Raw genomic sequence first — 21,871 nt, forward strand, 5'->3', positions numbered from 1 at the left:
CTCTTACAACTAACACACTTACTTGCCAGTCACCATGTTCAGTGTCCTGTTAATAGTGGCTTGTTTGATCATGTGTCATGCAATCCGTGTCATGTTCTCCTTTCTCCTCTATATCCAATCCGAGACTGTGCTACAATCTGTGTTCGTTTTTTTAAATCCGCTGTGCTGCCAAGACCGGCCTTGAGTTTAATCTGGCATTTAGACCCTGCGTTGTTATAATTTTGGTCTCTTTTAGAGAATATTCAGAATTACACTGCCTTCCTTTCCTCATCTGGAAGTCAGTTTATGAATAATATCAGGAATGGTACCTCCTCCTTCTTTCACAGTGGGCTAATTACAGCAGTTTCTGAGTATTTTGAATATCCATGTGTAACCCATATATTGCTTCGCTGGGTTAGAAACTGGCTGGATAGCCAGGCCCAAAGAGTTGTGGTGAATGGAGTCAAATCTGGTTGGAGGCCGGTCACTAGTGGTGTCCCCCAGGGCTCGGTACTGGGGCCGGTCCTCTTTAATATCTTTATCGATGATCTGGATGAGGGCGTCCAGTGCACCCTCAGTAAGTTTGCAGATGACACCAAGCTAAGTGCGTGTGTCGATCTGCTCGAGGGCAGGAAGGCTCTGCAGGAGGATCTGGATAGGCTGGAGCGATGGGCTGAGGTCAACTGTATGAAGTTCAACAAGGCCAAGTGCCGGGTCCTGCACCTGGGGCGCAACAACCCCAAGCAGAGCTACAGGCTGGGAGATGAGTGGCTGGAAAGCTGCCTGGCTGAGAGGGACCTGGGAGTATTGGTTGATAGTCAGCTGAATATGAGCCAGCAGTGTGCCCAGGTGGCCAAGAAGACCAACAGCATCCTGGCCTGCATAAGAAGCAGTGTGGCCAGCAGGTCTAGGGAAGTGATTGTGCCCCTGTACTCGGCTCTGGTGAGGCCGCACCTTGAGTACTGTGTTCAGTTTTGGGCCCCTCGCTACAGGAAGGACATGGACGTGCTCGAGCGAGTCCAGAGAAGGGCGACCAAGCTGGTGAGGGGTCTGGAGAACAAGTCTTACGAGGAGCGGCTGAGGGAGCTGGGCTTGTTCAGCCTGGAGAAGAGGAGGCTCAGGGGCGACCTTATCGCTCTCTACAGTTACCTTAAAGGAGGCTGTAGAGAGGTGGGGGTTGGTCTGTTCTCCTACGTGCCTGGTGACAGGACGAGGGGGAATGGGCGAAAGTTGCGACAGGGGAGTTTTAGGTTGGATGTTAGGAAGTACTTCTTTACCGAAAGGGTTATTAAGCATTGGAATGGGCTGCCCAGGGAGGTGGTGGAGTCACCATCCCTGGAGGTCTTTAAAAGACGTTTAGATGTAGAGCTTAGCGATATGGTTTAGTGGAGTACTTAGTGTTAGGTCGGAGGTTGGACTCGATTATCTTGAGGTCTCTTCCAACCTAGAAATCTGTGATACTGTGATACTGTGATATTTCTAATTCTGAATAACGGGTTTCCTCTTCCCTCTAAGATTAGCCGATTGTTTAGAAAGCTTATCTGGGAATCTGTCCCAAAACAGTCTTGTGGCAGGTGGCAAGGTGTGTGGGAGGATATCGGCAGGTACCTGTCACGGGTGCCTCCTCCAATAGTTTTGAACTTCACCCCTGAACAAGTGCAAAATCCTAAAAACCTGATAGAATGTTTGAGAGTCGTATGCCCTGACCCTGATAATGCCGGAGAACGGCAGCTTGCAGCATTGTGCTGGGTTCTAGCTTACTCCTACCAAACACTGTTTAACATCATCCAGCACCTTGAAGAGAGGGAGGAAGTCTCTGAATCTGATGACCAGATAACACATGCTGTGACTGACCCGGAGGATCAACCAACTATGGATGGTATCAGTCGCCCCCATAGTCAAGTCAAAACAATGGAAATGGAAGTCAGCTCGTTTGGTAAGGGAAGAAGCCTCTCCTAAGAAGGAGGGAGAAGGGGAAAAGGCAGGCACCTCTAAAGCAGAGCCATCACAAAAACAGCAGGAAGAAGAGATGGAAATCATAAAGGAATCAGAAACCACTCGATCCCTATCCCTGAGTGAGTTGCGAGAAATACGAAAGGATTACAGTCGACACCCAGGTGAACACATCCTCACCTGGCTGCTTTGATGCTGGGACACTGGGGCCAATAGCCAACAATTAGAAGGCAATGAAGCCAAACAGCTGGGATCCCTCTCTAGAGAAAGGGTCATTGACAAAGTAATTGGGAGAGGGACACAGGTTCTCAGCCTCTGGAGGCGACTCCTGGCAGCTGTGAAAGAAAGGTATCCCCATAAGGAAGATATTGTATATCAAGTAGGCAAGTGGGCCACTATGGATAAAGGTCTCCAGCATCTGCGGGAATTAGCTGTGCTGGAGATGGTTTATAGCGATTTGGACAATGCCCAGACACCTCAAGATCCCGATGAAGTCCAGTGCACAACATCCATGTGGCGTAAATTTGTGCGGAGTGTACCATCATCACATGCCAGTACGCTGGCAGGAATTCATTGGGATGAGGGGATGGCACCAACAGTGTATACTATGTCCTGCCAGCTTCAAAAATATGAAGACAATCTCTCTGTTCCACTACGGGCCTGCATCTTGGCTATGGAGAAACTGTTCCAAAGGCTCCACCACCTCGTAGAACAATCATCTCCCTCCTCACCCACATGGAGTAATATTTCAGCCATTACGAATCGGTATTTTCCTGTTCGAGGGAGAGAGTAGCAGGGACACACACCATGTGGCACCTTGTGGTCTTATCTGCGTGACCACAGGGAAGATATGAGGAAGTGGGATGGTGAACCTACCTCAATCCTAGCCGCTTGTGTACATGAACTACAAGGAAACACAGCAGCAAAAAGGGGGTCTCCTAGGAAAAATGCTGCTCCGTTTTCTGTTGGGCAGTTCCCCAGAGGCAGTAGAATGGCTGATGTTAGTCTTGACCCTGATGAAGGGACCTCTGCTTCTCATTTGCCATGGACTAATCCAGATTGCACTGGAACAGGGGGAAGTTCCTGAACACCTGCAATACATCAATGATATCATTGTGTGGGGCAACACAGCAGAAAAAGTTATTGAGAAAGAGAATAAAACAATCCAAATTCTCCTGAAAGCTGGTTTTGCCATTAAACAGAGTAAGGTCAAGGGACCTGCACAGGAAATCCAGTTCTTGGGGGTAAAATGGCAGGATGGATATCGCCACATTTCAATGGATGTGATCAACAAAATAACTGCTATGTCTCCACCAACTAGCAAAAAGGAAACACAAGCTTTCCTAGGCCTTGTGGCATTCTGGAGAATGCATGTTCCAGGATATAGTCAGCTTGGGAGTCCTCTATATCGAGTGACTCAAAAGAGAAACTATTTCGAGTGGGGCCCTGAGCAACAACAGGCTTTTGAAGAAATCAAACAAGAAATAGCTCGTGCAGTAGCCCTTGGGCCTGTTTGTACAGGACCAGCTGTGCAAAACATACTTTACACTGCAGCTGGGGAACATGGCCTCACCTGGAGCCTCTGGCAGAAGACCCCAGGAGAAACTCGAGGTCGACCTCTGGGGTTCTGGAGCCAGGGCTATCAAGGATCAGAAGCCAAATACACCCCAACTGAAAAGGAGATATTAACAGCATATGAGGGGGGTTTGAGCTGCTTCAGAAGTTGTGGGTACAGAAGCACAGCTCCTCTTGGCACCACGGCTACCTCTGTTAAATTGGATGTTCAAAGGGAAAATCCCCACTAAACACCATGCAACTGATGCTACGCGGAGTAAGTGGGTAGCTTTAATTATGTAGTGGGCTCAAATGGGGAAACGCAACCACCCAGGAATCCTGGAAGAGCTCATGGACTGGCCGGAAGGCAGAGATTTTGGAGTATTGATCGAAGATGTAACTCATGCCAAAGAGGCACCACCATGTAATGAGTTCTCAGAAGACAGAAAGCAGTATGTGTTGCTCACTGACGGATCCTGTCGCGTGGTAGGGAGCCATCAGAAATGGAAAGCTGCTGTGTGGAGTCCCACACGACGAGTTGTGGAGGCCATGGAAGGGGAAGATGAGTCGAGTAAGTATGCAGAAGTGAAATCCATACAACTGGCCCTAGAAATTGCTGAAAGAGAAAAGTGGCCAGTACCGTATCTCTACGCTGACTCATGGATGGTGGCAAATGCCCTGTGGGGGTGGTTACAGCAATGGAAACAGAGCAACTGGCAGCACGGAGGTAAACCTATCTGGGCTGCTACCCTGTGGTAAGATATTGCTGCCTGCATAGAAAACCTGGCTGTAAAGGTACGTCATGTAGATGCCCGCATGCCCAAGAGTCGTGCCACTGAAGAACATCAGAACAATGAAGAGGTGGATCGAGCTTCGAAAATTGAAGTGGCTCAGGTGGACCTGGACGGGGGATGTAAGGGTGAGCTGTCTGTAGTTCAATGGGCCCATGAAACATCAGGACATCTGGGGAGGGATGCCACATACAGATGTGCTCGTGATCGAGGGGTGGACCTGACCATTGATGATGGCCCTGGGACCCCAGGTGCCCTGAGTTGCAGGACCATGATTATGGGAACAATAAATTCCCAGCAAACCCCAAACCTATGTGGGATTTGCTGTTCCAGCTGGATGTATACAAGTCTCTGGGGCCCAATGGGATTCATCCCAGGGTACTCAAAGAGCTGGCTGATGTCATCACAAAACCTTTCTCAATTACTTTTCAACAGTCTTGGGAATCTGGAAAGGCCCCAGTTGAATGGAAGCTGGCAAACGTTGTTCCAATTTTCAAGGGCAAGAAAGAAGACCCTGGTAATTACAGGCCTGTCAGTCTCACTTCCGTACCTGGAAAATTATGGAGAAGATTATTCTGGGAGTTACTGAAAAACACCTGAAAGACAATGCAGTCATTGGTCACAGCCAACACGGGTTCAGGGGGAGAAGGTCCTACTTATCTAACTTAATTTCCTTTTATGACAAGGTCACCCACCTAGCTGAGGGAAGCCAGTTGATGTAATCTTTTTGGATTTCAGCAAAGCTTTCAATACTGTTTCTCACAGTATCCTTCTGGACAAAATGTCCAGCATACAGCTTGGTAAAAACAATATGATGTGTCAACAATTCTCTTTATTTTTAATTACAGTTAATTAAAATTAACTTTAAGTCCTTCCTCCAGATCATTTATTAAAAAAAATAAAGAGAATTAATTTTAATTCTCTTAAAGTTAATTTTAAAATTTAATTTATTAAATTAAAAAAATTAAAAAACAATGTATTAAATTAAAAAAATAAAAATTTCAGAAAATAACTTTCTCTTAAATTTTTTTTTTTCCTCTTAAACTCCTTACTAGTTTTTATCCTACTGAACAAAATGTCCAGCATATGGCTAGATAAAAACATAATAAGTTGGGTGAATAATTGGCTGACGGGTAGGTCTCAAAGGGTTAAGGTAAATGGGGTTACATCAGGCTGGCAGCCGGTCCCCAGTGGGGTCCCCCAGGGCTCCATTTTAGGGCCAGTTAAATATGTGAATACAAAAAGGAGGACCAGAGAAAACATAGGTCCGCTACTTGATGGGGATGGTCACCTCACAAACAAGGACATAGGCAAAGCAGAGACGTTTAATGCCTTCTTTGCCTCTGTCTTCAACGGCAGTGAACGACTTTCAACGGGCTTCGGGACCCCGGGTGCCCTGAGTTGGAGGACCGTGACGGTGGGAATGATAAACTCCCAGCCAACCCTGAACGTGTGCGGGATTTGCTACTCCACCTGGATCCATACAAGTCCATGGGTCCGGATGGGATTCATCCCATGGTATTCAAAGAGCTGACTGACGTCATCGCAAGATCTCTCAATTACTTTTCAACAGTCTTGGGAATCTGGAGAGGTCCCAGTAGACTGGAAGCTGGCAAATGTTGTGCCAATTTTCAAGAAGGGCAAGAAAGAAGACCCTGGCAACTACAGGCCTGTCAGTCTCACGTCAGTGCCTGGTAAAATTATGGAGAAGATTATCCTGGGAGTTATTGAAGCACACCGGGGGGACAGCGCAGTCATAGGTCACAGCCAGAATGGGTTCACAAGGGGTAGGTCCTGTTTAACAAATTTGATTTCCTTTTATGATAAGATCACCCATCTAGTCGATCAAGGGAAACCAGCTGATGTGATCTTTCTGGACTTCAGCAAAGCTTTTGACACAGTTTCCCATAGGATCCTACTGGACAAAATGTCCAGCATACAGCTAGATAAAAACATCATACGATGGGTGAGCAATTGGCTGACGGGTAGGGCTCAAAGGGTTATGGTAAATGAGGCTACATCAGTCTGGCGGTGTTTTCAGTAAATTTTCTGATGATACTAAACTGGGAAGAGTTGCTGACTCTGTTGAGGGTGGAAAGGCCTTGCAGAGAGATCTGGACAGATTGGAGAGCTGGGCAATCACCAACCGCATGAAGTTTAACAAGAGCAAGTGCCGGGTCCTGCATCTGGAACGGGGCAACCCTGGCTATACATACAGACTGGGCGACGAGACGCTGGAGAGCAGCCCCGCAGAGAGGGATCTGGGGGTTGTGGTTGACAGCAAGCTGAATATGAGCCAGCAGTATGCCCTGGCAGCCAGGAGGGCCAACCGTATCCTGGGGTGCATCAAGCACGGCTTTGCTAGTTGGTCGAGGGAAGCGCATTGGAACAGGCTCCCCAGGGACGCAGTCACAGCACCAAGCCTGTCGGAGTTTAAGAAGTGTTTGGACTATGCTCTCAGTCATATCGACTGAATTTTTGGGTAGACTAGTGTGGAGCCAGTAGTTGGACTCGATGATCCTTGTGGGTCCCTTCCATCTCGGGATATTCTATGGTTCTATATTCTATTCTATAGCTAACAACTGGCTGGATGGCCGGACCCAAATATTGGTGGTGAATGGAGTGAAATCCAGCTGGTGACCAGTTGCGAGTGGTGTTCCCCAGGTGTCGGTGTGCACAGAATCACAGAATGGCCGAGGTTGGAAGGGACCTCTGAAGATCATCTAGTCCAAACCCCCTGCTGAGCCAGATCATTTAGCGGCTTTAGCGGATCATTTAGGGTCTTTAGCGGCAAAACCAGTTGTTCTCTGGATACCCAGTACCCTGAGCTGGTGGAAGGGGATGGGGAGCAGGATGTGGCCCTCACTATCCACAAGGAAATTGTTGGCGACCTGCTACAGCACTTGGATGTATGCAAGTCGATGGGGCCGGATGGGATCCACCCGAGGGTACTGAGAGAACTGGCGGAGGAGCTGGCCAAGCCGCTTTCCATCATTTATCGGCACTCCTGGCTATCAGGGGAGGTCCCAGTCGACTGGCGGCTAGCAAATGTGACGCCCATCTACAAGAAGGGCCGGAGGGTAGACCCGGGGAACTATAGGCCTGTTAGTTTGACCTCAGTGCCAGGGAAGCTCATGGAGCAGATTATCTTGAGTGTCATCATGCGGCACTTGCAGGGCAACCAGGCGATCAGGCCCAGTAAGCATGGGTTTATGAAGGGCAGGTCCTGCTTGACAAACCTGATCTCTTTCTATGACAAAGTGACACGCTTAGTGGATGTCAGAAAGTCTGTGGATGTGGTCTACCTTGATTTCAGTAAGGCTTTTGACACCGTTTCCCACAACATTCTCCTCAAAAAACTGGCTGCTCGTGGCTTGGACTGGTGTACGCTTCACTGGGTTAAAAACTGGCTGGATAGCCAGGCCCAAAGAGTTGTGGTGAATGGAGTCAAATCCAGTTGGAGGCCGGTCACTAGTGGAGTCCCCCAGGGCTCAGTACGGGGGCCAGTCCTCTTCAATATCTTTATCGATGATCTGGATGAGGGGATTGAGTGCACCCTCAGTAAGCTGGCAGACAACACCAAGTTAGGTGCATGTGTCGATCTGCTCGAGGGTAGGAAGGCTCTGCAGGAGGATCTGGATAGGCTGGACCGATGGGCTGAGGTCAGCTGTATGAAGTTCAACAAGGCCAAGTGCCGGGTCCTGCATCTGGGGCGTAACAACCCCAAGCAGCGCTACAGGCTGGGAGATGAGTGGTTGGAAAGCTGCCTGGCAAAGATGGACCTGGGAGTACTGGTTGATAGTCGGCTGAATATGAGCCAGCAGTGTGCTCACGTGGCCAAGAAGGCCAACAGCATCCTGGCTTGTATCAGAAGCAGTGTGGCCAGCAGGTCTAGGGAAGTGATTGTCCCCCTGTACTGGGCTCTGGTGAGGCCACACCTCGAGTACTGTGTTCATTTTTGGGCCCCTCACTATAAGAAGGACGTCGAGGTGCTCGAGAGAGTCCAGAGAAGGGCGACGAGGCTGGTGAGGGGTAGGGAGAACAAGTCTTACGAGGAGCGGCTGAGGGAGCTGGGACTGTTCATCCTGGAGAAGAGGAGGCTCAGGGGCGACCTTATCGCTCTCTACAGGTACCTTAAAGGACGCTGTAGCAAGGTGGGGGTTGGTCTATTCTCCCACGTGCCTGGTGACAGGACGAGGGGGAATGGGCTAAAGTTGCGCCAGGCGAGGTTTAGGTTGGATATTAGGAAGAACTTCTTTACTGAAAGGGTTGTTAGGCATTGGAATGGGATGCCCAGGGAAGTGGTTGAGTCACCATCCCTGGAGGTCTTTAAGAGACGTTCAGATGTTGAGCTTAGTGATATGGTTTAGTGGAGGACTTGTTAGCGTTAGCTCAGAGGTTGGACTGGGTGATCTTGGAGGTCTCTTCCAACCTAGACGATTCTGTGATCATCCAGAGCACATTGCGCAGGATGGCATCCAGGCAGGTTTTGAATATCTCCAGAGAAGGAGACTCCACAACCTCTCTGGGCAACTTGTTCCAGTGCTCTGTCACCCTCACAGTAATGAAGTGCCCCTTCATATTCAGCCAGAACCACCTGTGCTTCAGTTTGTGCCCCTTGCCTCTCATCCTGTTGCTAGGCACCACCGAAAAGAGACTGGCTCCATCCTCTTGACACCCTCCCTTCAGATATTTATATACATTGATGAGGTCTCCCCTCATTCTTCTCTTTTCCAGGCTAAACAGGCCCAGTTCTTTCAGCCTGTCCTCGTACGAGAGGTGCTCCAGTCCTCTAATCATCTTCGCAGCCCTCCTCTGAACTCACTCTAGTAGTTATATGTAGCTCTAGTAGCTCTATGTTCCTCTTGTACTGGGGAGCCCTGAACTGGTCCCCCACAAGCAGTGGCCTCTGCCAGATCACGTGCTCCACCATGGGCTCCTCTCCACCGGCTGCAGGTCTGGCCTTGAGTCTGCTCCTGTGGGGGCTCTCCATGGGTGGCAGCCTCCTTCAGGCCACATCCACCTGCTCCACTGTTGGCTACTCCATGGGCTGCAGTGCGTAGATCTGCTCCGCCATAGTACACCATGGGCTGCAGGGGGACAACCTGCTTCACCATGGTCCTCTCCACAGGCCATAGGGGAACTTCTGCTTCCGAACCTGGAGCACCTCCTCCCCCTCCTTCTTCACTGACCTTAGTGTCTGCCTCATTGTTTCTCTCCCATTTTTTTTGCTCCTCTCTCCCAACTGCTGTTGCACAGCTGTTTTTTCCTTTTCTTAAATCTGCTCTCACAGAGGCGCAACCAGAGTTGTTCGTGTCTCACCTCTGGCCAGCAGCAGGTCCCTTTTGGAGCTGGCTGAAACTGGCTCTTATCTAACATGGGGCAGCTCCTGGGCTCTTCTCACAGAGGCCATCCCTGCAGCCCCCTGCTACCAAGTCTTTGCCATGTAAGCCAAATACACACACTTGAAAAGTCTTATTCAAAGTGCTGTGTTTTCTTCAGAATTCAGATTTTCATATTAATTCTTCCTTAGGTTAACAATGAAGTTAAGATTTTCCTTTTGAAGTATATGAGTTAATAGTGGAGAAGAACAAGTAGGAAAAATTGCTCTTGGACAGAATTTAATAGACTCTTCTAGGATTACACTGAATTTTGTTAGGACCTATTCTGACAAGGGCATTGTGAGAAACTAAGTTGTGTTTTTGCAGTTGAACATGTTTTCAAAGTAAGTGTATTTTTGCAGTAGAACATGTTTTCGAAGTAGAGCGTGTTTTTGCAGTAGAAAACTAACCTTCTGTATTCCAAGGTAGTTGTGTAGTCATAACAAAGAGAAATGCTAAGTAGATAAGTGGACAGTAGAAGGCCTCACTGTTCCAAAATAAGGTAGAAGCTCGAGAAAAACAGGATGAGCAGTGTGAGAACAGTAAAAAAACCAAAGATTACAAGTTCTGTAAACATAAGAAAGGAGAAAAAAAAAAAAGGAAAAAGGAGAAATTAAAGGGTCGAACAAAAAAAATGTTCACATATATGGTATAGAGGAGCGTTGAGTAGCTTGTGAACCTGTAGTACTCAGCCAATGAGGAAACAGGGGAGGTAATGAGGTGTCGGGTAACAGGGAATAAAAGGTTATGATATGTTTACTATAAAGCGCTCCTATTGGCAGGACGCCCGCCATTGCAATCACAAATAAAATAGCTTCACAGAAGATCCTGTCTGAAGAAAATTATTGAGATTTTTCTCACAGCATGTGTCTCCAATGTTAGTAGGACTAACATTTTCCAGGAGTTGGACTCAATGATCCTTGAGGGTCCCTTCCAACTCGGGCTATTTTATAATTCTATGACCACCCAAAACCCTAATAATTTCATGGAAGCTCTGATGTGCTTATCTTCTGCTTTATACTGCCAGCTCTGTAAACACCACATGGGATGCATAGTACCAAGTATCAGTAAGTTTAACTAACCCAGAAAAAACACTTTGTTGCTCTAAAAATCAGAGGGCTAAAAGTAAAACGGAAAGTAAGTTGCTGTTTAAAACTCTCTCTCACCCATCCCCCAACCCAGAATGTGATAAACCCCATTTACCCTTCTATGATTATATCTTAGTCTTGGATATTGACCCTCTGGCCTTGAAGCTTTGTTTTCTTTTTGGAATAAAATAGCTTCACAGAAGATCCCGTCTGAAGAAAATTATTGAGATTTTTCTCACAATTTGGGGGCTCGTCCGGGATCTTGTTGCCTACCGAAGAGTTCTTGCCGCCACAGACAGGAAGGTGCACCCCGCTGATTTCAGCGGTCCCGTCGATGGTGGTGGGTTGTCTCGGGATGGCCGGCAAAGGACCGAGACTGTTAATCTGAAGACAGGCTCTGCGAAGCACTGGGGAGAAGGAAGGCCAGCACAGACACAGCACAGACACAGGGATAACTGCTGATAACCCGGACTGGGAAGTCCGTGCACGGACCGAGGTAAGGCAAACTTTACCGTATATTGCCCCGGGGTGGGTTTGGGGAGACTCTTGTGTGGAGTGTGAATGAGACGCACTTTTAGTGCAAAGCAAGTGTGGAGTCCCAGTCCATGAGATTCTGTAGTCCCGTGAGGGGACGAACCAAGTCCCCTTGGCCGGAGAAGGACGAAGCAAAAGACAGACGAGCGAAAGAGAGTCTCAGGGGTTTGGGCCCTTAGGTGTACGGTACCCCGAGCACGGTGAGGTGAAGTGCTCGGCAGTACAACCCACCTCTGTCCTAATCCTAGGTGAAGGCGTGTGGTACCCTGTGGGTGGTAAAGTCCACAGCAGCACGTCAGGAAGAGATGGGGATTAAGGGTTCCAAGAGTCAGCAGGGTGGGGGTGGAGACCCCGGGATTGTGCCTAAAGATAGCCCTTTGGAGAGAATGATAAGGATTTGGAAAAACAACCCAAAAACTAGGGAAAAAGATTTTAAAAAATAAATATTTTAAAATGGTTAGGTATTGTGTAATTGTCTGGCCTAAAAAGCCAATAAAAGGAACTTCAGTATTTTGGCCAAAATACGGGTCTGATGAAAATTCAGGCTTGAAATTTATATGTAAACAATAAGGTTCAGTTTTTGGGAGGAGGAATCAAGTTATGCTTCCTATAATCCTAATATTGCTCCGGAGGCAGCGGCAGCTGCTCCATGAGGGAAGACAGGGACTACAATTGACACTGTCCCTGGAGAAGTTGCGCCGGGGAGGCGGGGCGGGTCCTGGTGGGGCCTCGGGGTCGTGCGGGGGCTGATGCCACTCCCCCCTTACCAGCAGAGAGGTTAGGAGTTTTAAGAAGGAAATGAAGTCTTTAATTGGGGGCCTAGCAGAACAGTCAAATCCGTTTCTAAGGCCTAATTTGTATTCCTGGGGGGGAAATGTCAATCTTGAGTATGTTATTCCCTGGAGAAGAATGTTTAGGAGGGGAATGATTCGGCAGGCAGCTATGCAAGAATGGGAAAGAACTAACACTCTCCCCCCCAAAACCGAGAGTAATTCCGATAGAGCGGAAATATCCGCTTATCTAACTGGGATAATAACAACCCACAACATAGAAACCATATGAGAGACTCAGGGTCAGAATTAGAAAGTACTCGGGGATGAATCCTGAGGACCCGGTAGCCCAAGGGCTCTTGAAAGTTCGTTTTGTGATTAAAACATATCTGGCCAGATACGCAGAAAAAGCTCCAGAAGGTGGGAGGATGGAGTGAACAGTGTAGGTAGTATGAAGGTGTATGCCAGGAGGGGAGATGAGAAGGAAAAGTAGAGCGCGAAACAAATGGCAAAAATGAAACAAACACAGCGTACTGGGTAGTGAAGCAGAGGGCTGGAGATAGAGGGACTTCAGGGAGGAATCAGGCCCAGGATGGAAAGGAGAGGAAGAGAGATGAAGGAATGGCGGGCAAGGAAAGCTACCTGTGTTGTAGTCTAAATCCTAGCAGGGACAGGCTTTGAGAAGATGTTTTAAGTGTGGCCGGGCCAGCCACTTCAAATAGGAATATCCGGAGTGGAAGAAGGAGGAGAGATTGCTGTTATAAATTCAGAATAAGGGAGTTGGGACTTTTCAGAAAGCTAGTTCCCTGATAAATGAAAAAGTGTACCTCAAGGGCTCCTCAAGTGTACCTCAATGGGGATCACTCTACAGTTATCGTTGCGGGCAAAACAGACTTAGCATAGGAAGATTAATAAAATTAATAAAAAATAATAACGTCAATAAAAAATTAATAAAATTTATTACCTATTGCTGATGAGCTGGAGCGGAGAGAAACAGAGAAACAAGCTGGGGGCACCTTTCCCCGTCCACTCTCTTCCACCTCTTCCCTGCCCTGAGTGGCGTGGGGCGGGGCCGGCAGCAGGGGCTGCAGTCGGCCCATGGTGCTTCGTTTCCACTGCTCCCTCACGGTCACCCTCTCCCCTGCTCTGGTGTGGGGTCCCTCTCGTGGGGTGCCAACCTTCCTGGGCTGGTCCTGTGTGGGTTTCTCCACAGGCAGCGAAAAACAGGCTCTTTGGGAGCTGCTCCAGGTGTGGGTCTGCGCTGTGGGATCTATGCATCAGTAGCGGGTTGGTCCGGCTTGTGACCCCCTGGGGGCCACCTCCCCCATCCCCCCCCCCAATCACCTGCTCCTGCATATGCTCCTCTCCACAGGCTGCAGCATGGAGACGTGCTCTGCTGTGGTACACCATGGGCTGTGGGGGTTCTGCCTTCCCCACCAGGGCCCTCTCTGTGGGCCGAGGGGGGGCTTCAGCTCCGGCACCTGGAGCACCTCTGCACTGCACTCCCCCTCCTCTGCACTGACCTTGATGTCTGCAGGGAGGTTTCTCACTCCTCACTCTCCCTGCTGCTGTTGTGCAGCAGTTTTTTTTTTTTTCCTTTTCTTGGATGTGCTCTCACAGAGGCACAAACTGCATTGATCATGGCTTGGCTCTGGGCAGGGGTGGGCCCCTTTGGAGCCAGCTGAAACTGCCCTTATCTAACACGGGGCAGCTGCTGGATTCTTCTCACAGGGGCTACCACTGCAGCCCCCCTGCTACCAGAACCTTGCCATGTGAACCCAATACACTGGGGCAGCTAGGTCATTACTGGCCTGTGAAGTATCAGGGATTAAATTAACTAACGAAACCCTAAATGTGATGGGGGTAGAAGGGACTGGGATAACAGTGCTACTTTTTGGGGACACCAAGCTGAGACTAGGGATAGAATGATCACTGGGCAATTATTGTATGTACCCGAGGCAGGGACTAACTTGTTGGGAAAGGATTTCATGATGAAATTGGGCATTCAAATAGTAAATTGTTAGGCTGGAATAACAGTGTTATTAAGTGAGTGCTCTCAGGCCCTGGGAGCAAAGATATATTCACCTTTGACTGGAAAGACCCTGAAATGGAGCAGAAGCAACAATACAGATGGACAATTTTACCTCAGGGGTTTACAGGGCCACCGATTTATTTGGGCAAGTTCTAGAACAAATTTTGGAGCAATTCCAACCTCCCTAGGAGGTGTTACTGTTACAATATGTGGATGATCTTTTATTGTCAGGACAGGAGAAAACAGTTGTGAAGGAAGCCACTAACAAGCTATTCAACTTTCTGGGAAAGCAGGGCTTGAAAGTACTGGAAAATAAATTGCAATATGTAGAAAGAGAAGTCAAGTATTTAGGGCATCTAGTGTCTGAGGGAGAACAAAGAATAAATCCAGAGAGGATTCAGGGAATTGTTGAGCTACCCCTACCCAAAACTAAAAAGAAGTAAAAAGTTTTTAAGACAAAGAGGTTTTTAAGGAATTAGGAGTCACAAAGTCCAAAGGAAAATAGATACTCCCTGAGGGGAGAGAAATGCTGAATAAAGTGATAATGAGGCAAATATTAACTGTTTTGCATCAAGAGGGTCATTGGGGAATTCAAGCAATGTGTGATGCTGTGCTATGGAAATATATATGTGTAGGAATATATATATAATCTGGCTGAACAAGTTTGCAGGAGTTGTGTAGTATGTCAAAAGGTAAACAGGAAAATTATCTGCAGTCAGACCAAGGGGGGCGAGAACCAGGAATTCAACGCTTCCAAAATGTACAGGTAGATTTTACAGAACTCCTTGGAGTAGGTAGATTTAAATACTTATTAGTCTTGGTCGATCATTTGTCAGGGTGGGTGGAAGCTTTCCCTTCAGTATCTGCTACTGCGAACATAGTCACTAAAGTAATTCTAGAACAAATAACTCCCGAGTATGGAATTGTTGAAAATATTGACTCTGATCAAGGAAGTCACTTTATGTCAGAAATATTACAAGGGCTAATGTGGACTCTAGGAATCAAGTGGAAATTTCACACTCCTTGGCATCCTCCCCCTTCTGGAAGGGTGGAGAGGTTCAGACAGTAAAGAAGCAATTGACTAAGTTCTGGAAACTCGGCTTCCCCAAACGAAGTGCTTACCTTTGGCACTTCTGTGAATTCAAACTGCACCAAGAAAAGATGTGGGAGTTTCACCATATGAAATATTATTTGGATTGCTGTACCTGGACAAAGGGAATGAATTACCTCAATTTGAGACAAAAGATGCTTTTCTTAAGAACTATATACTCGGGCTGTCGTCCTCTTTGTCATCTCTCAGGACCCATGGACAGTTAGCTCAAACCCCAGCCTTGGAAGCCCTGATCCATCCACTCCGAGCAGGAGATTGTGTTTTGATGCGAACATGGAGAGAACTGAAACTGCAACCTGAGTGGGACGGACTGTTCCAAGTGCTCCTGACTACTGAGACGACAGGAAGAATGGCTGAGGAAGGGTGGACTCATACCTGGGTAAAAGCATCGGTTAACCCTGATACCTGAGAGACTGCATTAACAAAGACTTTTAAGGTTAAAACTGTTAAAACTATCTATTGTAAAGCTTTAACTTCTCCTTAGAAGAATTCTTAATGAATTAATGAGTAAAAGGGATTGAATTACACAGAACTGGAGTGTTTCCAGGGAGCACTCCCTGGAAGTGGGAGAAGGGGGGGTATTTAATCCCCACCAGAAGAATCCTTATTATTTTGTGATTTTTATTGTTTTTCTTAATTATTAAAGGGGTGCATATATAAATGGAAATGATGTAGAGTCATAGAATCATAGAACCATAGAATATCCCGAGTTGGAAGGGACCCATAAGGATCATCAAGTCCAACTCCTGGCACCACACAGGTCTACCCAAAATTTTAGACCATATAACTAAGTGCACAGTCCAAACGCCTCTTAAATTCAGACAGGCTTGGTGCAGTGACTGGGGAGCCTGTTCCAGTGTGCAACCAACCTCGCAGTGAAGAACCTCTTCCTGATGTCTAGCCTAAACCTCCCCTGCCTCAGCTTGACACTATTACCTTGGGTCCTATCACTGGTGATTAAGGAGAATAGGTCGGCACCTGCCCCTCCACTCCCGCTCACGAGGAAGCTGGAGACTGCGATGAGGTCTCCCCTCAGCCTCCTCTTTTTCAGCCTGAACGGGCCAAATGACCTCAGCCGCTCCTCATACGTCTTCCCCTCTAGGCCCTTCACCATCTTCGTCGCCCTCCTCTGGACACTCTCCAGCAGTTTAATGTCCTTTTTGTACTGTGGTGCCCAGAACTGCACACAGTACTCGAGGTGAGGCCGCACCAGCGCAGAGTAGAGCGGGACAATCACTTCCCTCGACCGACTAGCGATGCCGTGCTTGATGCACCCCAGGATACGGTTGGCCCTCCTGGCTGCCAGGGCACACTGCTGGCTCATATTCAACTTGCTGTCAACCACAACCCCCAGATCCCTCTCTGCGGGGCTGCTCTCCAGCATCTCGTCGCCCAGTCTGTATGTATAGCCAGGGATGCCCCGTCCCAGATGCAGGACCCGGCACTTGCTTTTGTTAAACTTCATGTGGTTGGTGATTGCCCAGCTCTCCAATCTGTCCAGATCTCTCTGCAACGCCTTTCCACCCTCAGCCGAGTCTACAACTCCTCCAAGTTTGGTGTCGCTGGCAAATTTTAAGTTTATCTTAGTAATACCTATTCTCAATGGAGTAGTGATAGGATGGAGGGAAAAATTAGCATTTCCAATTAATCCAGAACATCTCTCGAGTTCTATCTCAAAATAATTGTTGGATTTGCACCCAGATGCCTAGAAAGACTGAAAAGGCCTTGCTATTTCCAGCAGCAACTGTGTCTGGATTCTCTAGATTTCTAAAAACGACAGATCATACTCAGTCCCGGGAAGGAACAGATTTTGAGGTTGAGCTCCCTATACATAATCCTGGCTACAATACACCGTGTTATCAAAGGTGACTTTTAAAAAACATTGATAGAAAACTCAGGGGGCAATATTACTGACCCTGGGTGTGGAAATATTATCCGTGAAGTAGGGAATAATCCATACTGTACCGAATATGGTAGCTATGGGAATGCTAATATACATAATGCACACCAGATACAAATGAGAATCCTGTAACCGGATGGCCTGTCCCGAATGGCAAGGGGTGGTACTGGCTATGTGGCAATAAAGCCAGGAAGGTGTTGCCCCTAGGATGGAAGGGAGCTTGTACCCTGGAGGCAATAATTCCAAATGTAACTATTGTTGAAGACACACAAAGCCAAAGCCCCCTTGAGACCACACGCAGAATTAAGCGGACTCCAGATAATCCTCTAGTAAAATTCTCTAGCATTTCACAGTTTTTCAAGGTGGTTTTTACCTCGGTTAGGGGTGAGTGAATTAGAAAAAGCTATTGTAAATATCTCAGCTATAACTGAAGAAATAGAAAATAACAGTCTGGATGCAAGAAAAAGGAGATAGCAAGTTTGCAAAAATAGTACTCTGGAATCGAATGGTATTAGATTTATTAATAACCTCATAAGGAGGAGCGTGCACTGTAATTATTACTAGTTGCTGTATATATGTAGATCAAATGGGACGAATTTTACTGATCTCAAAAATATTTGGGAAAAAAAAAACCACAAACAAACAAGATCCTAAATAGAGTAGCTCATGATGACACTTCCTGGGGATTTAGAAACGTTTGGGAGAAACTAACTTCGTGGTTACCTGAATAGAATTGGCTCAAACAACTATTTGTTGGCATTGTAATAATACTGGCATTGTATATCTGTCATCCCCCGTGACATCCGAAGAAGAGTATTGCACCTTAATTTTGGATAAACTCAAGAGTGCGGTATGTGAAGAGGTGCAAAAACAACAGTAGGAGTAAGAAAAGAAGAGGGGGGGAATTGTGAGAAACTAAGTTGTGTTTTTGCAGTAGAGAATTACTTTTCTGTATTCAAAGGTAACTGTGTAGTCATAACAAGGAGAAATGCTAAGTAGATAAGTGGACAGTAGAAGGCCTCACTGTTCCAAAATAAGGTAGAAGCTCGAGAAAAACAGGATGAGCAGTGTGCGAACAGTAAAACAAAGATCACAAGTTTTCAAAACATAAGAAAGGGACTAAAAAAAGGAAAAAGGAGAAGTTAAAGGGCTGATCAAAAAAAGTGTTCATATATGGTATAGAGGAGCGTTGAGTAGCTTGTGAACCTGTAGTACTCAGCCAATGAGGAAACGGGAGGTAATCGGGTATCGGGTAATAGGGAATAAAAGGTTATGATATGTTTACTATAATGCGCTCCTAATTGGCAGGACGCCCGCCATTGCAATCACAAATAAAATAGCTTCACAGAAGATCCTGTCTGAAGAAAATTATTGAGATTTTTCTCACAGCATGTGTCTCCAATGTTAGTAGGACTAACATTTTCCAGGAGTTGGACTCAATGATCCTTGAGGGTCCCTTCCAACTCGGGCTATTTTATAATTCTATGACCAACCAAAACCCTAATAATTTCATGATCCATACAAGTCCATGGGTCCGGATGGGATTCATCCCAGGGTGCTTAAAGAGGTGGCTGATGTCATCGCGGGACCTCTCTCAATTATTTTTCAACGATCTTGGGAATCTGGAGAGGTCCCAGTAGATTGGAAGCTGGCAAATGTTGTGCCAATTTTCAAGAAGGGCAAGAAAGAAGACCCTGGCTACTACAGGCCTGTCAGTCTCACGTCAGTGCCTGGTAAAATTATGGAGAAGATTATCCTGGGAGTTATTGAAGCACACCGGGGGGACAGCGCAGTCATAGGTCACAGCCAACATGGGTTCACGAGGGGTAGTCCTGGTTAACAAATTTGATTTCCTTTTATGATAAGATCACCCATCTAGTCAATCAAGGGAAACCAGCTGATGTGATCTTTTTGGATTTCAGCAAAGCTTTTGACACGGTTTCCCATAGGATCCTACTGGACAAAATGTCCAGCATGCAGCTAGATAAAAACATCATACGATGGGTGAGCAATTGGCTGACGGGCAGGGCTCAAAGGGTTGTGGTAAATGGTGCTACATCAGGCTGGCGGATGGTCACTAGTGGGGTCCACCAGGGCTCCATTTTAGGGTCAGTCCTCTTCAATGTTTTTATAAATGATTTGGATGTAGGACTAGAAGGTGTTTTGAGCAAATTTGCCGACGACACCAAACTTGGAGGAGTTGTGGACTCGGCTGAGGGTGGAAAGGCGTTGCAGAGAGATCTGGACAGATTGGAGAGCTGGGCAATCACCAACCACATGAAGTTTAACAAAAGCAAGTGCCGGGTCCTGCATCTGGGACGGGGCATCCCTGGCTATACATACAGACTGGGCGACGAGACGCTGGAGAGCAGCCCCGCAGAGAGGGATCTGGGGGTTGTGGTTGACAGCAAGTTGAATATGAGCCAGCAGTGTGCCCTGGCAGCCAGGAGGGCCAACCGTATCCTGGGGTGCATCAAGCACGGCATCGCTAGTCGGTCGAGGGAAGTGATTGTCCCGCTCTACTCTGCGCTGGTGCGGCCTCACCTCGAGTACTGTGTGCAGTTCTGGGCACCACAGTACAAAAAGGACATTAAACTGCTGGAGAGTGTCCAGAGGAGGGCGACGAAGATGGTGAAGGGCCTAGAGGGGAAGACATATGAGGAGCGGCTGAGGTCACTGGGCCAGGTCAGCCTGGAGAAGAGGAGGCTGAGGGGGGAGCTCATCGCAGCCTACAATTTCCTTGGAAGGGGAAGTTGGGAGGCAGGCGCTGATCTCTTCTCCTTAATCACCAGTGATAGGACCCGTGGGAATGGGGTCAAGCTGTGATAGGGGAGGTTTAGGCTAGACATCAGGAAGAGGTTCTTCACCGAGAGGGTGGTCGCACACTGGAACAGGCTCCCCAGTGAAGTAGTCACTGCACCAAGCCTGTCAGAGTTTAAGAAGCGTTTGGACTGTGCACTTAGTTATATGGTCTCAAATTTTGGGTAGACCTGTGTGGTGCCAGGAGTTGGACTTGATGATCCTTATGGGTCCCTTCCAACTCGGGATATTCTATGATTCTATGATTCTGTTTTTATAAATACCTTCCCCTTGGTGAACCCATGCTGACTATTCCTGATCACCTTCTTATCCTGCACATGCTTGGAGATGACCTCCAGGATGAGCTGCTCCAACACCTTTCCAGGGATGGAGGTGAGGCTGACTGGCCTCTAGTTGCCCGGGTCCTCCTTCTTGCCCTTTTTGAAGACTGGCGTGACATAGCCTTTCTTCCAGTCCTCAGGCACCTCTCCTGTTCTGCACGACCTTTCAAAGATGATGGAGAGTGGCCTAGTAATATCGGCCAGCGCCCTCAGCACCTGTGGGTGCATTCCATCGGGTCCCATGGATTTGTGGTCCCAAAATGAGGGAGGGATATGGATAGAAGAATAAAGTTAAAATACACCAAATAATCTTCTTGTACTATCTTTAGGATTTGCCTTTCCATGGTGATACAATTCCATCCATTAAATAGAGGGATATAATCTCCAAAATTAAAAAAGCTGAATTGTACTAAAAATGTAATACATCACAGCAAATCTAGACCCCAGTGCTAAAAATAATGGTACAGTCAACCTGTATTGTTGTGTTGAAACACAATTACTGTGTTTCAAGTTTTATTTCTGATAATTTGTCATGTTGCTAGGTGAAATGTTATTAAAGCTAGACCTTTTTTCTTAATACAACTAAAGAAAATTTGTTGGCTTTTTCTTCTCTTTTTGCCACCTTGTGGACTTACTTATTTTAATTATATTAATATAAGAAGTTTATAAAATATTTGAATATGTCCAAAGGAGGGCATCAAAGATAGTGAAAGGACTAGATGGCGTGACTTATGAGGAGTGTTTGAGAATACTTGGTTTGTTCAGCTTAGAGAAAAAAATCACACAATCATAGAATAGTTAAGGTTGGAAGGGACCTCTGGAGGTCTTCTGGTCCTATCCGCCTGCTCAAGCAGGGACACCTAGAGCAGGTTGCCCAGGACCATGTCCAGATGGCTTTTGAAGATCTCCAAGAAGGGAGACTCCACAACCTCTCTGGGCAACCTGTGCCAGTTCTCAGTGAGCAGTACAAAGAGCAAGAGGAGACTGAGTAGTGACCTCATTTCTTTCAACAACTTCCTCCTGATGGGGAACAGAATGAGGTGTTGATCTCTTTGGTGACTGGTGATAGGATGTGAGGGACTGGCTTAAAGCTGCATCAGGGGAAGTTCAGACTGGATATTAGGAAAAAGTTCTTCACTGAGAGGGTGATCAGGCACTGGAACAGGCTCTCCAGGGAAGTTGTCACGGCCTCAAGCCTGTTGATGTTCAGGAAGCATTTGGACAGTGCTCTTAGTTATATGGTTTAACTCTTAGGTTGCCCTGTGTGGAGTCAGGAGTTGGACTCAATGATCCTCATGGGTCCCTTCCAACTCAGGAGATTCTGTGATTCTGCAATAATTCTACAGTAGGTTCTTCCTGTATTATGAAAGACTGTTTTTTTCTTGTTGCTTTCTTCTTATTTGCCATGTTCTGCAGTGGTTTTCTACTCCCTTCTATTTTCAGATCTGAACTGTAGTTAAACTATTCCTAATGTTTTAAATATTGTGATATCTTTAATAGATAGCTGATTAAGTTTTTGTAGGCATTTGTTGACCTCATCTCTTACTTCTTTGCCTGAATTGTCATATAAAGGTCAGCAAGAGGAAAAGATATGATTCTTAATTGTTATTCTTGTGATATACATATCAAAATAACAAA

The 21,871-nt window shown here is 46.9% G+C and overlaps 1 protein-coding gene across 4 annotated transcripts in view; it reads right to left on the reverse strand.

Moving 5' to 3' along the window:
- Nucleotides 1-21,871, reverse strand: part of LOC136789464 (transcription factor RFX3-like) — a 232,222-nt gene that overhangs the window by 167,523 nt on the left and 42,828 nt on the right. The window contains exon 2 of one of the 4 annotated variants that reach the window (XM_066989525.1): nt 2,809-3,023. The exons of the other annotated variants lie outside the window; for them this stretch is intronic. The gene's annotated coding sequence lies outside the window, so the exon portion shown is untranslated. The remainder of the gene's footprint in view (nt 1-2,808; nt 3,024-21,871) is intronic. 4 annotated transcript variants of the gene reach the window in all.

This window comes from Anser cygnoides, unplaced genomic scaffold (genome assembly GCF_040182565.1).
Source record: "Anser cygnoides isolate HZ-2024a breed goose unplaced genomic scaffold, Taihu_goose_T2T_genome scaffold_46_1, whole genome shotgun sequence".
Classification (NCBI taxonomy): Eukaryota; Metazoa; Chordata; class Aves; order Anseriformes; family Anatidae; genus Anser; species Anser cygnoides.